Source organism: Sycon ciliatum, chromosome 9, assembly GCF_964019385.1.
Source record: "Sycon ciliatum chromosome 9, ocSycCili1.1, whole genome shotgun sequence".
In the NCBI taxonomy this organism is placed as follows: Eukaryota; Metazoa; Porifera; class Calcarea; order Leucosolenida; family Sycettidae; genus Sycon; species Sycon ciliatum.
The window spans coordinates 28,605,767-28,622,562 of record NC_088651.1 but is presented as its reverse complement, the minus strand read 5'-3'; positions in this window follow the sequence as shown (position 1 = coordinate 28,622,562).

Genomic DNA, 16,796 nt, shown 5'->3' with positions numbered 1-16,796 from the left:
GTCCTCCGCAGCTGCTCTGTGTGTTGCCACAGCGCCATATCACCTCTACCAACCCCAAAACCCGCAGCGAGCACGATAGTGTCAGTGGCCATGACCACCAGCTCCAACACAAGCTGCCTGCATCTGCCCCGCTGGCACTGAAACGCTCATTCCCACACTGCAGCATCAGCGATTGGAACTCCCTCCCTGCCGCTCTCCTGTCCCAGCCTCCCCACAGCAAGATAATGCAATCATTCAAAGGAATGTTTATCGCCATCATCGCAGCATAAACTGGCTCTGGGCAGTCCATTCCCTATGAATAGTGTGATGCTGTGATAGTTTCTCCCCCACACTCGCTCGTGTTAAGCCTTGGGTTTTTCGCATCTTTCTGACCTGTACAGCTCTCTCTTCCTTTTTATGTCGCAGTAATGTAGTTAGTGTGTGTTAGCATCCACCGATCACACTGCCATGTTGGCATCTGCCACGCACCGCTGCATCAGTGCATTGCGCACTGCACTCACACCGCCAGCGCAGAGATTTGGGCACGCTTAGCCTGAACTCTCTCTTTCTTTCTTGCTGTTGGCTTCACTTCAAAGTCTAATTAGTGGTGACTTTTAGCTTGTGCCAGCATCAAATTTCCGGTGCCTCGTATGGAATCCCTTCAGGGCCCATTTCTTGGGGAAAATAGCATTAAACACAATAGGGTCCTCAACATTTAACACCCAACCAGGTCTACGGGATTCTACGGGGTTTCGTGCATCTGTACAACGTGCATAATGCTTATAGCAGGTACACTGCATTCGGGAACTGCACGCAGAAAAAAGGACAACAAGAACAATGTTAAGCCTAGTTCACATTCGACAGGGCGCTTTACTCATGCCAGTACGTAGCCTGGGTGAAGAATTAATCACTCCAAATTGTATAGCAGACACACTGCAATTGAGAACTGGACATAAGGTCGAAAGAAGAAAAAAGAAGAAGAATGGAAATTATCGAGGACAGCAAGGTGGAGCAGGATCCGGTAGTGGGGGATGAGAGTGATACTGATGAGGACTCGTTCGATATTGCCAAGAAAACTTCTGCCATCTACAAGCATTTGGTGTCAAGTCCGGATTATCGTACTTCAAAGTAAGTTGTTTGGCGATACCTGGTTTAGTGTTAATTGTTGCGCATGTTTCTTTAAGCAGCTACAGGTGTTGGAAGTTGTATACTTTCGTACAAGTGACCCTGCGCTATGCACGCAAAAAGTAAATGTTGTAGCACTCACACTCTTCAAATAATACGCACTCATCATTTTCGTCCACACCCACCCATAGCTGCAACAATTATCTACTACTACCATTCTCAGAGCAACTGCATGAGCTCACACTACTCGCGTTATTCATAACCACAAGCTGCTGCATTCTCACACTCCTGATCATATCGTTCAACACACATAACTGTTTGTTTTGTGATTCTTATTATGCGAGGATGCTGCACTGATGATGGTCACGAGAAAACGTTCTGGAATTTTTCATTTTAATAAGACGTATATCTAATATTGACACAAAGGCACACAATGAAAACCTTGGCAAATTTATTCCGTTGTGACTCAGAGTTTCATGGCTGAACCAATCATCAGACAACGATAATGGAATAGGAGGCGGCGCTGGTATATCTAAGTGGAGAGAGGTGTGATAATACGATAGCGAGAGGAGTGATCGCGTGAATGTATACAGGGACGGGCTATTTCAGAGGCAGATGCAGTAGGCGCAGGTCTAGCACTAACAAGTACGCGCTTAATCTCGCTCACACACCACACACACACATACTAACACGCACACACATAGTAACACCCACACGCACATACACACATACACGCACACACTAACACACACATACACCCACCCACAACACCCTAACTTGCACACGGGCGCACGCACACACAGGACACCCACCCACCCACAACACCCTAACTCGCACATCTAATATTGACTGAATCTGAGGTCAGTATAGGAAATAAAGGCGAGTAAAAGACCGAGGCGAAGCGGAGGTCTTTCACGAGGTTTTTATTTCCTATAATGCCCAAATACGAAGTAAATATTTGATTTATCACGACAAACAGTCTGTATTTCAAATTCCAGAACGATTACCTCACGATTCCCAGTTTTGGGATAGCACAACCGTTGCACCATCACCTACTCATACAGTGACCATGCTGCACTAGGTACCGTTCAACTGCGCAATCCCTTTAAAAGCAGTCAAATATCAGCAGTCAATATACCCTGAGGGGTGAAATGTGCAGGAATATTTGACTTCTTAGGTAAACCGAAAATAGCTGGGAGTCAATACTAAGAGAGTGATAATTTGTATTTGTATTTATGGATTCTCCACAGGCCTTAGCCTAAATCGAGGGTTAATACATGGTCATGAGTACACAATTGGTTTTATTCATTGCTATTCAAATGGAAATTATCCCTATTTTTGGCTGTTCTAGTGAGGGTATTTTCCCTGGCTGAAACTCTTTGGGACTCAAGAAATAAAAAGTTCGTATTTGGAGTATTATAAATTTATAACTTTTCACTATTATGTTATCCATCCGAACCCTTACCATCGCAGTAGGGCACTGAAGTGAGGTTTCCATCAGCTGTGCAATTTGGTGTGGCATCACCCACGATCCCCTGACCCTCTTGGCAAGAATAGGTAACATTGTGCGTGAATCGGACAACGGTTCTGTCAGCAGTTCCATTGGCAATGACAGGTACGTTACAGTACAGCGCTGTGCACAGAATAACGAAAAGAAGAAATGGTACATATACTATTTTAGCATCAGTATCTTGTTAATTGAGAGCGCTTAATGTGAAATCTGCGTAGAGTAAAATAAAAAGTAAATTCTCATGAGAAATAATAACAATGCGAGACTCAGAGAGGGTGAAGTGCAAGGAGTATAATGAAACGCCTGTTGTCCAACAGTCGGTGTCGTTCAGTTTATGATGGCACTTGTTTCACAGTTTTGTGCTGTGCTCGTAGGTTAAGTGAACTTAGATTATTGAAAGCTGTGTTCATTCGCAAATATAACCCCAAGCTATGCATCCAGAAAGAAGATGTCACTAAACTTAGACTAGTCTCTTAGCATTCACACACACATACCCCCCCCCCCTCATACCCATGTGCGTACTCCTTACACTTCACCCTCTCTGAGTCTCACATTGTTATTATTTCTCACCTGCTCATCATATTCTTTCTCTCCGACCACCCCTGTTAGTAGTTCACACTTCTCTAGTCTTTCGCACTTCACCTTCTTTTCTCCTATTTTCTTTCACATGGTGCATTTCGTACTCTTCCAAGTGTCCATTGTTGTCTATTGCTAAAGAAGAGGTTGTTGCTGCCTACATGGGAGCTCGCGGTTTCCCTGTCGACTTGAATTCTCACTTGACTAACTCACGCGCCTCCATGAGCGACACTGACTCACCTTGCTATCTGGTGTTCACAAGATGTTTGTCTTGCTGGAAACGGAGCATCTCTGTAAGTTTGTATCCCTGGCGATGTTTGTGCCTGGAGAGCACTATATAAGTGGTGCTTTTCAGGCACAATCTTCCTCAGCCTAGTGGTGAATTTCCCGAAACAGTGTGTATTGAGCAGGGAGTGGTGTGTTGTAAAATGATGTCTTGTTTTCCTGTGTGATGGCCTTCCCCAAACTGTCTCATCTAGTCTCGTGCATGTGTGATATGAGCATGCAGGATTTTGTAGTCGAAAGTCCTTTTGTCAGTTTTCTTGTTCGTCCCTGTCAGAGCAGTTTGCTTTTCCGTCCGATAAAAATAAATAATGTAACAAACAAGACTTGTCCTTTGTGCCCTGCATGTTGGGGAAAGGAAGGGCTGTGATTCCGTAACAGGTGCTTTCTTGCAGATTTGCCAAGCGGACGGTTCGATGGACTTCTCGTGTGGTTTGTATAGCAGTCGTGAGTTAGTGAAGTAAGAATTCGAAGCGGCCGGAAAACCGCAAGCTCCCATGTAGGGAGCAACACACTCTTCCCCTGTTTATTGCTAGATTTTCTTATTGAGACCTATTGGTGAATGTCTCTTTTTGATGATTACTGCGTCAAATGTCCGCTTCGCTGATCCTGCTGATTGCCATAATATACTTCCTCCGTATACAAAAACTTCGTGACTTTTTTCAACGGTGTTTTTGAGCAAGAACCTGCTCAACGAACCGCGCCAAAGGCTGTCATCGACAACGCACATTCATGTTGAGGTAGGTTTGGTTGATCTCGAACAGATACTCCACGGAAGCCATGCGTGTGAGGACGTTGCCGACAGGAACTCACGAGTCAATTATCCAAAAAAACTAACACTTACTTGCTCGAAACTGACACCGTGACGAAGTGGAGCTCGCGCCGGCCTGGAGCACGGAGTCACGACTCACTCGGCACTCGCTGCCCTGAAACTGGCCAGGCTCGTACTTTCGGTGCGCGACCCCATACGCAGCGTGAGAACATAAATCGGTTCCGCTCGCACGGAAAGATGAAACATTTCAGTCGTCGTGCAACCAGCGCAGACTCCGGATCGGAATGTCGACGACCTGGCTTGCTTCGCCTCTCTCCACTACAATCAGACGTCTCCGTTGTGGCCTAGGAGGGGAATCGCAGAGACCTCGTCGAAGCCGTTGTAGAATGCTGGGAGGATTCTCCTGCCGAGAAAATGCGAAGCGTGTGGATGTGCTTGAGCGACTCGTTTCACGGCCTAATGGTCGTCGCGGGTTGGAACGACTGAATATAGTAGACACCGATTCGTACACAGCTCTGGGAATGAAGAGTACGCTAGCCAAAGTCCCGCGTCGGATCATCATAGCAGCTGAAAAGAATCTGAACGAAATGCGAGCGAAGCAGCGACTTTTGGCGATGCGGAGTCAGCGTCGTCAGGTGACAATGACAGGAGCGACGAAGACTCTGAATAAACTCAATCTCATTCGTCTGAGTTGCTTTTTTCTTTGTATATAGCTTGTAAACAGGTTAGACAATGCCACGAGTGTTATTCCAAGTCAAACGGAACAATTCCAGAGCTATGCGCAGCCTTAAAAAAAATCACGAAGTTTTTGTATACGGAGGAAGTAGTTATATATTGCGAAACTAGTCTGGCCGCCTCCAAACTAAGCAATCATAAGCATTTCTGTTGTGATGTGCTTAGCACATTTCCCAATGTTTCTCTTTAGCTAAATTCTTTTTATGCACGTTGTCACTAGTTTTTGTTCCGCTCTCTTGTTCCTTTCTTACCTTTGAATATCGCTACATTTTCCATGGGCACTTCATTTCGGAAGCTGGTCATGCAGATTGAACCGTTTAAATATTTAGTTGACGTGAGAAGTGCTGTACTTATTTGAGTGTGTCCAAGTTGCATGTAAATGAATTACCCCCATTAAAGCTGCATGAGGCGTCCTTCACAATGTTGAACACACACAACCCTTACTAAAGAAAATGAAGACCGACTTACGTATTTCACACACAACACGCAAAAGCTGCGCTAGGCTCGCTTTTTGCGTGTTGGTGTTAAGTGCTACATTTCCTTTTGGCAATCCTACCCATGAAACGTTGTGTAGGTTGGTTAAACCAACCGAGCACAAAGCGTGGAACGACGCTTCAGAGAGGATTGTACCATTGTGCCTGCTACACAGTGCTTGAGCAGAAGTGTAATTCAATTTGAGGCCAGGAATTGATATTCGAGTTATGCTACCAGATGCTCTGCAAATTCTGTTGCCAATCAGCTCTGCAGTGACATAAACCCACACACACACACAAACACACCCGTACACACAAACACACACGAACACACGCTCGCACAAACACGCACACAACCCCCCCCCCCCCCCACACACACACAACGAAACCAACAGGTAGCAGTCATATAATATTATTTATGGCAGCCAGTTGAACTCACTGCCATCGTGGTAAATGCCTTGGAGAAAAATTAAAATGAATGGCTAATGAAAATAAAATCTGATGCTTGTCTATGTGTAGAGGCCCCTAGAGACCTGTTTTTATTTGAGTGAACGAGGGTCATTATTTCTTCACGATACACTGGGTATGGAACAGAAGTCATCAATGTGCTTAAAGACAGGCAAGGATAGTAAAACAGGTTTTTAGTTCTGTTTTTGTTGCTGGCAGATACCAATGACAAGGAAGACCTAGATGACAAAAAAACTGTGTGGTTCCGGGGGTGGGGGGGGGGGGGGGGGTGAAAAAGAAAAGCAACGAGATGTTTTTCAAATCAGCTTGGGTGTTTGAAGACATCCTGGTGATTATCAAGAATCCAGCCCCTGAATATGTTTGCTTGCCTCTGTGTGCTTCCGCACACTGGTTCTGCTGCACGGTGCTTACCATCGTATCGACAAGAGATATCACTAGCCATTGGTTTAGACTCCATTTGATCATTTTGTCGAGGAAGGCTAATAAAGTTGAAGACACCACTGCAGCTGTACTTATGGTTGATAAATAATTATGGTGGTAAATACACACCTGGCAATATGGCGGTAAACACACGCCTGCCCACACACGCTCTCTAGGCTGCAAAGTTCTGGCACAGAGCTCTCCTTCTCACCACCACCACCATCAGTTCGCGCCTGGCGCCTGGTCGATGCATGGCTGGTGGTATCCGGCATAGCATACCGCCAGCCATGCATCGACCAGGCGCCAGGCGCGAACTGATGGTGGTGGTGGTGAGAAGGAGAACTCTGTGCCAGAACTTTGCAGCCTAGAGAGCATGTGTGGGCAGGCGTGTGTTTACCGCCATATTGCCAGGTGTGTCTTTACCACCATAATTATTTATCAACCATAAGTACAGCTGCAGTGGTGTCTTCAACTTTATTCTCCCGAGTCAAGCTCCGTATGAAGACATCCAAGAAGAAGATTGCCTGATGAGTCCAGCGGGGACGAAACGTACGTCGCAATCGAGCTTTGTCGTTGCTGTGTCATCATCTATGTGCCATGCGCTACTTGATGTACCAGCCTGCTATGCCGGATACCGCCAGCCATGCATCGACCAGGCGCCAGGCGCGAACTGATGGCGGTGGTGGTGAGAAGGAGAGCACTGTGCCAGAACTTTGCAGCCTAGAGAGCGTGTGTGGGCAGGCGTGTGTTTACCGCCATATTGCCAGGTGTGTCTTTACCACCATAATTATTTATCAACCATAAGTACAGCTGCAGTGGTGTCTTCAACATTATTCTCCCGAGTCAAGCTCCGTATGAAGACATCCAAGAAGAAGATTGCCTGATGAGTCGAGCGGGGACCAAACGTACGTCGCAATTGAGCTATGTCGTTGCTGGGTCATCATCTATGTGCCATGCGCTACTTGATGTACCAGCCTGCTATGCCGGATACCGCCAGCCATGCATCGACCAGGCGCCAGGTGCGAACTGATGGCGGTGGTGGTGAGAAGGAGAGCTCTGTGCCAGAACTTTGCAGCCTAGAGAGCGTGTGTGGGCAGGCATGTGTTTACCGCCATATTGCCAGGTGTGTCTTTACCACCATAATTATTTGTCGAGGAAGGCATGCTAAAAATGGGCAAAGAATAGAAGAAGGTTGTTGTTTATCCAATAATCAAATTTGTTAATTTTTACAGAATTCAGGGTGTTTCAATAAGTGACATTTTTTGCACTGAGTCTAATTTTAAGCTAGCCGCGTGCAGGGAGCATGTAATTCAAGGGGAAATCCCGCAATCATGGCCAGTCACTGCGAAAAAGTTCGACTTTTCCTGTGCCTGAAATGGAGAGCGAAATATTTCTGAAACGCGACATCGTAGGTCTTCGGCGATTGTTGCATTAGAAAGCTGAGCTCTTCGGCTTCTTAGAAATCCGTCAAGTTTTGAGTGAGTTACGAGCGTTTTAGTTAATCGACGGTATACCAGATTTGAATGTAAGGGCTCCATAGGGGTTAAAGGGCAGCGGTATCGACGTTTCAAGTAGGGTCCAGAATAAAGAGAATTTGATATTGGTTTGAATGGCATATCTCTCGCTTCCGTATGATAAGCCAAACTTGCCAAATCGCCAATTGTATGCTCACGTTGCCCTGGCGTTCATGCACCACGCAAATTGTTAAACCCTCATTCATGTTGATTTTTTCGTACACTCCCAGTATATTGGGGTCCGTTTGGACCCCAACCATATTTCGCTGAGTATCCATGAGCTCAGACCGTATTTAAGAGTTTTTGTTCTTGTGTTCCTCTTCACGTATATCACTGCTGAAAACAAACTACGTTTTTCAGCAGAAAGGTGGAGTATGACGTGAAGGAGACACGAAACCAGCAATTGAGTCTTTCCGATTATATCGCGGAAAAGTGGCGGAATGTGGAACAACGCGAAAAATGTTTGTGTTGGCACACACAGATGTTTTCTTCTCTGACACACATACACGAACTGCGTTGTTTTTATGGAAAAGGAACTAGATATTTTGGCAACTGCTGCTCAAACAGTCTAGATAAACGGACACGAATGCGGGTTCCATTCGCACCCTGGACACGTATTTTTGATTCTCCAAAATTAATAGTTTGAAGAACATACTGGGTTGTATAGTCCCTTATGATGCTCTGGTAGACCATTCACTAGGCGGAAGCAAAATATTCCCCTGGACACCCGACATATGGCAGATTGTACAGAAGTATGCCGTGTGCTCAACGATTGATGAAAAAGTAATATGCAAGGAAGGCCCTGACCTTGTTTGTGGTCACAGTGGGCACCTTCGGCGACTGACTTGTCCTGGAGTAGCACCAGGGGTAGAAAGTAGGGCTGAAACGATTATACCGATTACTCGGAAATTACTCGTTAGAAAAGATATCGAACGAGCATTTTAGTTGCTATCGGCTTATCGGCTTGACAAAAGGCGTGAACTCCGTGGCCGCACATGGAGCCTGCAGTGTGCATGAGTGCGGGTCACTCGTGTCATGCTGCTGATTGTACTCGTACTTGATCCTGTAGTGGCATGAAAAATTTGTTTGGCTAGAAAGTACATGATGATTGTAGTGGAAAATGGGAATGAACACGACTCACCTTTCCTTTTGTGTAGTGTTCCCTTACTACTTCTACTAGTGGAATCACCTTTTCTCGAACACTCGCCATTGCCAAGTTGTTCTCCAGCGAATCGAGGGCTGTAGTGTGGATACATTTTGAGCGTGGTGTGGAGAAACATTCCAGCGAAGAACAAATAATGTTCTACCGGCAGAGCAGGATGGATGGGCTATCTCCTCGCTCGCCTCGAGTTGGAAAACCCATCGATATTCCAACTCGGTCACCTTGCAGGCACGGCTACTGAATAAAAATCGGACAAGAAAACTTTGACTTCTGTGGCATCCGACAAGCGCTGCAACTGTTACTTGACGAGTTGGGTTTACTTGGCAACTCCATCCGTCGCCCATGCTTGTCTGATCACACGGGACTGAGAAACTCGCGGACCTAGTAGTAGTAGTAGTAGTAGTAGTAGTAGTAGTAGTAGTAGTAGTAGTAGTAGTAGTAGTAGTAGTAGTAGTAGTAGTAGTAGTAGTAGTAGTAGTAGTAGTAGTAGTTTTTATTAATTTACTAGGGGAGTCCCAACAGGCTATTGCCTTTTTACTGGGAACCCTAGGTGAAGTTTAACCATATTAATGAACAGAGCAAGAGTGTGGGCCTGTCGACAGTCAGCTGGAAGAGAGTTCCACCTGCCTGCCGCCAGAAAAGAAATAGAGCGCATGCCATACTGCGTATAAACGAGTGGGAGAACTAAGGCTCTTTGTGCCTTGCCCCGGGTGCATGCCTGGTGACCAGGTGCAGTTGCCCGAAGCTGGTACAAAGACTGAAGAAGAGGACTAGCAAGATGCTGGGCCAAGCAGCGGTACACAAAAACATAGAGCTTGAGGCTAATATGCTGTTCCAAAGAATAGAGGTGATATAAGCGAAGAACTAGTTCAGTGGGCGTGGTACGATCGAGTCCAAAAACTCTCTTCATTGCTATGTGACTAACGGTCACAATCCTATTGTACAGAGTTGTGCTTAAACAATGTAGGTAAGCATTACTGGCATAGTCTAGGGTAGACTGAATAATAGACAAGTAGAATGTTCGCTTTGGATCATTTGTTAAATTTCTACGGCCATGTCGGAAAGCAGCAACTTTAGCAAAAACCGAGTTACACAATTTATGGACCTGTGGCTGGAAGGTGAGATGCTCGTCTATCAATAAACCAAGGTATTTGGCAGTGCTCATAGGGGTAATAGCCTTTCCTTTACAGGCCAAGGGCTGTGGCAACTGCGCTGCTGGCAGGCGTGACCGCTGCAGGATTAGAAATTGCGTCTTGTCGGGGTTCATGATGAGCCCCTTCAGATCTAAATGGACCTCCAGGGCAGTTAGATCGTCCTGGAGATCCTGTAACATAGCAGGAAGGTCCAGTCCGATGATGAAGAAGGCAATGTCATCAGCATAGAGTTGTGACATGCTGTGCTTGAGAATTTCCGGCACCTTGCGAATATAAATGCAAAAGAGCAGGGGACCCAGGACCGACCCTTGCGGGACGCCCCTGGTACAAGGCAAAGTCTCACCATGCTCGCCATTGACTATTACTTGTTGACTGCGGCGTGACAGATAATCTGCAAACCACTGCAATACAGTGCCCCGTAACCCAACATCAGCCAGCTCGTGGACTAACTGCTGATGTTGAACGCAGTCAAATGCCTTACTCATGTCTGCAAACACTATTGCGCATCGTTGACCATCGTCCAATGCTCGGTTCCATCTATCAATGCAGAGAGCAAGGGCATCCTCACAGCTGTGGTTGGAGCGATATGCAAACTGTTCCGGTGGAAGGGCAGAAAGCTCATTGTGATCACTAAAGAACTCCACAACCTGTCGATGAACGATTTTCTCCAATACCTTGGAGGCAAGTGGCAACAGAGATATGGGACGGTAGTTTGTAGCTGACAGTTTGTCTCCGGATTTGAATAGAGGACAGACATGTGCGTGCTTGTACGTTGTAGGAAACACACCCGAGAGGAGAGACTGGTTGATAATTGACGCTAGCGGGGCGGCGATGGACGCCTTACATGACTTAAACATGCATGGAGGAATGCCATCCGAACCAACAGACTTGTAGGAGTTAAGATTGGTCAGTATGTCCATAACTGTCTCCGCATTTACTAAGGTGAAATCAGTCAGGGTGCTCGTTGTGGTAGCATCTGTAAAAGCAGGTATCTGCAGTGGTTGTGGCCGGGTTGGGTCATGAACAACTGCTGCAAACGTATCTGTGAGTTCTGGAAGTGGTGCGGCGGGAGTAGACTTTACAATGGCTCGGCCAGATAACTTGTTTAGGAGGGACCACTGTCCACGGGGATCACGCTTCATATTTCTAAATTGCTGCTTGAGGTACTCTGACTGCAGGCGCCTGTTGAGGAGTGTCCCTGCCCTTCTCACGGGTCGATACTGTTGCAGTAGCTGTTGATCCGAGGGATGTAACCGGACCTTTCTGTGGAAATGCTTGCGCTGCTGCAGAAGGTATCGCAGGTGAGGGGTTAACCAGGGTTGAGGCTTGGGCTTCGTGAAGGACGGCAGGCGAACACGGTGTATGGGGCAGAGTTTATCATAGGTTGTGGTCAGTGCGGTTGATAGACTATTTGCCATCTCGTAGACATCAGTTGCACAGTGGGAAGACAGCAGTTGCCCTTCCAGGTCTACTCGCAAGGTATCCTGGTCTACCTCGTGGACACGAGGCTTCCTGATAACCTTGTAGATCGGAGAGGCTGACTTAGCATGCAGTGGCACCGTGTATGCGAACTGGTTGAGGACAAGGTCATGGTCACTGATACCATCGACACATACCACAGTTGTGTCACGATGTGATGCAGTGGCATATACTAATGCCAAGTCAAGGCATGTCTTGGCCAGTCGAGTTGGCGTGGTCACAACATTGTGTAGGTGAAACTCTGCACACAAGTTAAGCAGGTGCTTATAATTATGGTTACTAGTGGGTGTGGGGTGTAGCACATCAATGTTGAAATCTCCAAGCACAATAAGTCTACAGTCGCTGCGGGTTACGGCGTCAAGATGCTGGCTGTACATGTCCCAAAAATTAACAGCAGTACTGGGTGAACGGAACACACTGCACACAACCAATTCCGTGGCCTTTGGTGTAACGCTAATACGTACACGGACAAACAGGCACTCCACTCCTGAGTCAGCCACTGGTACACTCACTGACTGAATGTCAGAATGAACGTAAAGGCAAACTCCACCACCATGTAAATCGCGGTCTCTGCGGTACAGATTATAGCCTGGAATATGCACGCTGGAGTCGGGTATACTGCTATCAAGATGAGTTTCGTTAATAGATAAGATGTGAATTTTATGAGCACACAAGAGGCGATGGATGTGGTGTACTTTATGGCGAAGACTACATATGTTGATATGAGCAATGGTGTGGTGGCTTGCCGTAGGTGGGTCTGGTGCTATCAGTACGTTAAGGCTAGTGTGGGGTAACTTACAAGTGTTTGGTGATGGAGGAGGGGAGAGTGGTGGCTGCACGTCTGTGGTAGTTCGACACTGATGGTGGTTAGGAGACCCCCTGTGATCCTAGGCTGTTGAATCCGACAGGAGCCGTTGGACTTCTTGGTCAGAGATGGGTCGACCCTCCATGAGAATTGCATCGAGCGGCAGAGAGCACTTGATGCCTCACCGGCGCAGTTCCTTGTACCTTGCTACATGTGACCGTCTGTCTTGTTGCTGCTTGCGAGTCAGATCATGCCCGACATACAGAGGAGCTCCATCATCAGCTTTCAAATCGAAGCGGCGCTTGAATATGTCAGATTTCGAACCCGCAGTTCTCAGTTGTACTCGTACTGGGCGATATCCACGTGCAGCGGCGGCCCCAGCTGCACCGGGCGTGACAGTCTTGAGAGGTTCTCCAATCCTCTCAACAACTTGGATGAGGGATGGTTCCACGTGGAGGGTCTTGCTGCATTGCTGCAAGAGTTGCTCATTATCTGCCTCAGGAAGGCCACGTACAATGATGCTGTTCTTGCGCTGTTGCTTGTCGACTTCCTCCTGCACCACTGCAGCGAAATCAACGACTTTGTCTGCGGGCGGTTCCATAACAGTCCAGGCTGGTGTAGACTGTACGGGCTGTACGGAGTCTGGGGTTAGAGTTCCGTACCGTACTTCAAGCGAGGACAGACGGTTCTCCAAGCTGTCGATTGTCTTTTTCATCTTCAAGTTTTCCGCCATGATGCCTTCCATTTTCGAACCAATTTGCTGGACGATGGCCTCCATGCTCTCCCTTGAGTTCGTCTGCTCGCTACGGATTTCCAGAAGCAGGTCGTTGATGTTACCAAGGTTATAGGAGTCAGCAGATTCGCTTCTCTTCTTCTGAACTCCCTCCAACGGTGACGTTGGTTTGGTTTTTTGGGCCATCCGTTGAGAAATCGTACTGGGTGTTCTGCTCTGGGTAGCCATGGCCTACTCACAGCTACGTTCACTCACACACTACAAAATTAATGATTGCTATGTTCTTAGAAGCTAGATACAGATAACTGGTTGGCCGGAAAGATCCAAAGTGTGCGAAAAACCGCAGAGCTCGAAAACATGCAACCGACCCGTACAGTAACAAAAAAGTCATGAATCTCGATTGAGTACTGGCAGATGGTCATTGCAACTCGAAAGAAGAAAGAGGAAACTGTATTGCTGTAACTCAGAATTTCAAGCACGGGCGATCACCAACCTCATAGTCATGGCACGGTTGGCTAGTGCAGTGCTAGCTGATGCGGAAACTCAAGAGTTGCAGAAAATTATACTGAAGTACATGATGCCGTACGGGCTACATCCAGGTGCACAGAGCACTCACTCGAGCTACCACAATTGGGTAGAATTCATATTCACGTAATTCTATAATCAAATTTCAAAAAAAACTGATCTTGTGCCATGATTGTGTTGTGTGTACCATATGGAGTGGAAATATATCGCTAAGCCGATAAGCCGATCGTTATGATTTCAGCTAAGCCACTAAGGAAATATCACGATCGTTTCAGCCCTAGTAGAAAGTTCTGGAAATCTAAGCAATATCAAGGCTATAATAGCTATAAAGAGAACAAATTCTGCTGTCATCGCCACACTACAACAAAGTCATGAAGGTTTACCAAAATCGATTTTCTTGTCACAATCATCAGTGGAAAGCCGTGACTGAAGAGTAACCATGCTGAATCAATGATTAATATACATTACAGCACAGCAGAATTTGTTCTCTTTATAGCTATTATAAAATTGTTGTCTCCACGTCGATTATTTAAATATCAAGGCTCCCTGGCTTTCGTGACATGTGTCAACGCGACACTGAATACGAGCATTCACAAAATCGCTATCGAGCTGCCCCAAGAAAATGAGATGCCTGGATGCCTTCTCATTGATGATGCAGGCAGGCTTGTTGGACAGCCGGATGATATATCCTGCAGGCTACATTTTATGGGTAGAAAAATTGCCCTGGGAGGCACCGTTGCGTCTTTCGCTTTGCGGTGAATGTTGTACACAATTTGTCGAGGTTATCTTAGGCACTCCTTCTGCTGTTCAAGTGGAAGATGATGCCAGGGTTCTGATTTGGTTCCTAAATGATCCCTGTTAGAATGAATTGAGAAGAGCTAAGCCATAGGTGATCAACAATATACCACCTATTGTACCTGACTACGATAATTATAGGTTTCTGGGGTACAAACGGACCCCATTCATGATTTCCGAAATAAAATTGAAACCAATCAAAAACTTCTAGCCCAGACAATTTGATTTCCTCTCATATAGTTTATACAAAGAGAAAGACCAAGGAACTACAAGTTACCCCCGGTCCATTCTCATATTGTTGTTGAGGAATGCCTGTAATTTCATGCTGATATCATGAAAGAAAATAAAGATATACCAAAAACCAGACTCCTGGGGTCCGTTTGGATCCCATTTTTTATTATTTTTTTGTTTCTACACACACACCACAAAAAAATGGAAAAAAATGAAAAATAGGGATTCACTGGCCAGAAAAAGTCACTTCAATCAGCTGTGTGGTGGATACCAGGCTAAAAATAGTGGCGGTCAATTCATCAGCCTTGCAAGCTGTTGAATGGTGTAATCCCAGCACAAGTTGCTATGTCTAACATAGCTGTTCGCTATCATCGCTTCCGTGATGGGCAGGTCTGAGGTGAGGTGAGGTTTGGACCCCACAACCCGGCATGAGGGTTAAGTTGCCGGGTATTTTGGAAAGTGGAATATGATGGATAAGACAGCACATCATGATTCGTCGTCTTTCTAGGAGAGGTCTGGTCGAGGGTAACATAATATTATAGAGAGCGATCCTAGAAAGGGACTTGGGCATATGATGAAGAACCCTGACCCGTTGCGTGCTGAGTACGAGTTAACTCGCGCTTTATGCATGACCTGATCCACTACGTACGAGTTAACTAGCAAAACAAATGCTCTATATATCGCAGTGCATAGACCAGTGTACAAACCTTCGTAACTTCGTCAAACGTAAACGCATCGCGACATTCAATACATCGGTGGAAAGGGCTTGACCTTATCTTTCCGGGGTATAACGTTCTTTGCGATAGGAGAAGAATTCATTGAGCGGCAACATGATGAACCCAGAAATCACAGGCCAAAGGGGACGCAAATTTTTTGTTCATGACTACGTTTTGAGGAGCGTATTTCCCTTTGGCATGGCGCATGCGTGATGGACATCCACTGAAGTGCGTGGATGTCAGCTTTGCAGCGCAGTTTGAATTGTGAAAATCGGAGGATATCGGTTCGAAAGGCGTTTCTCTTGCTTTCATGCGATTAGTCAAACTCGCCAAATGGCCAATGGTATGCTGACGTTGCCATAGCGACAGATGCAGTGTTGACATACTTTCGGCTTAGCTCCCCCAGTTTGCAGGTCGATCCCTGCAGAATTTAGTCGTTTTCAATTGGTCTATTGTATTCACGAAGTGAAAGAGGGGCTGTGTTCAATGCTGTTAGTGAACTGTTTGTTAGGCCGCGGTCACCCGGGCGCGATTCCGCCATTCACCGAAAAAAGCACTTGTTTACGTCACTATTACCATGGAAATGGCTGAACGGCGACTTTCTGCCGTTTTTCTGCTTGTTTGAGCCACAGCTTTTACAAGCGGCTGTTGAAAACCTAAAAGTAGAATTTTGTCAACAGTAACGTTTTCTTTATTTTCTCGATTTGTTGGCAAAATTCTAAGCCACCTTTTAGTGTTGCGTGGCTCATAATCTGATGCACTGCCGTCTAGTTGCTGCGCTTTCATTCACCTTCAAGTTGACCTACCTTCCAACAACAAGCCCTTCCTTCCACCTCCAACCAACCCAGACCAGTGGGTGGTCGATCCACTAGGTTAGCCGTGGAGATGGCCCACTGCCACCTGCTCCAACTCAAGTCAAAGTTGCCCGTGAGCTCTTGTAGCAGCCTCCAGGGTTCCTACTAAGACTGCATTATTTCCTGGTGGAACAGCCTACCAGAGACCATTCTACTAGCACGCCCGCAACCCAGACTGCTCCAGTCCTTCAAGAAAAAGTGCAACAAGTATCTGCTGCACCTGAACTGGCAAACAGCCGCCGACACCTTATGCAACGGTTTAGACCAGCGCCTCACTAGCACCCCCCCCCCCCTCCTTATCACAATGTGACGTTATCTTTCACTCTGCTTCTCTCACGACCATCTATCCATTGTCATTGTTCCTCACTATTATTCATTCCCCCTCCTCTTCCCCTCGCTATGGTTCTCCTTTTTTTACGGGCAAATTACCACAATGGGTTAAAATGCAATAAATCATACACACAAGAAGAAATCAGAAAAATGCATGT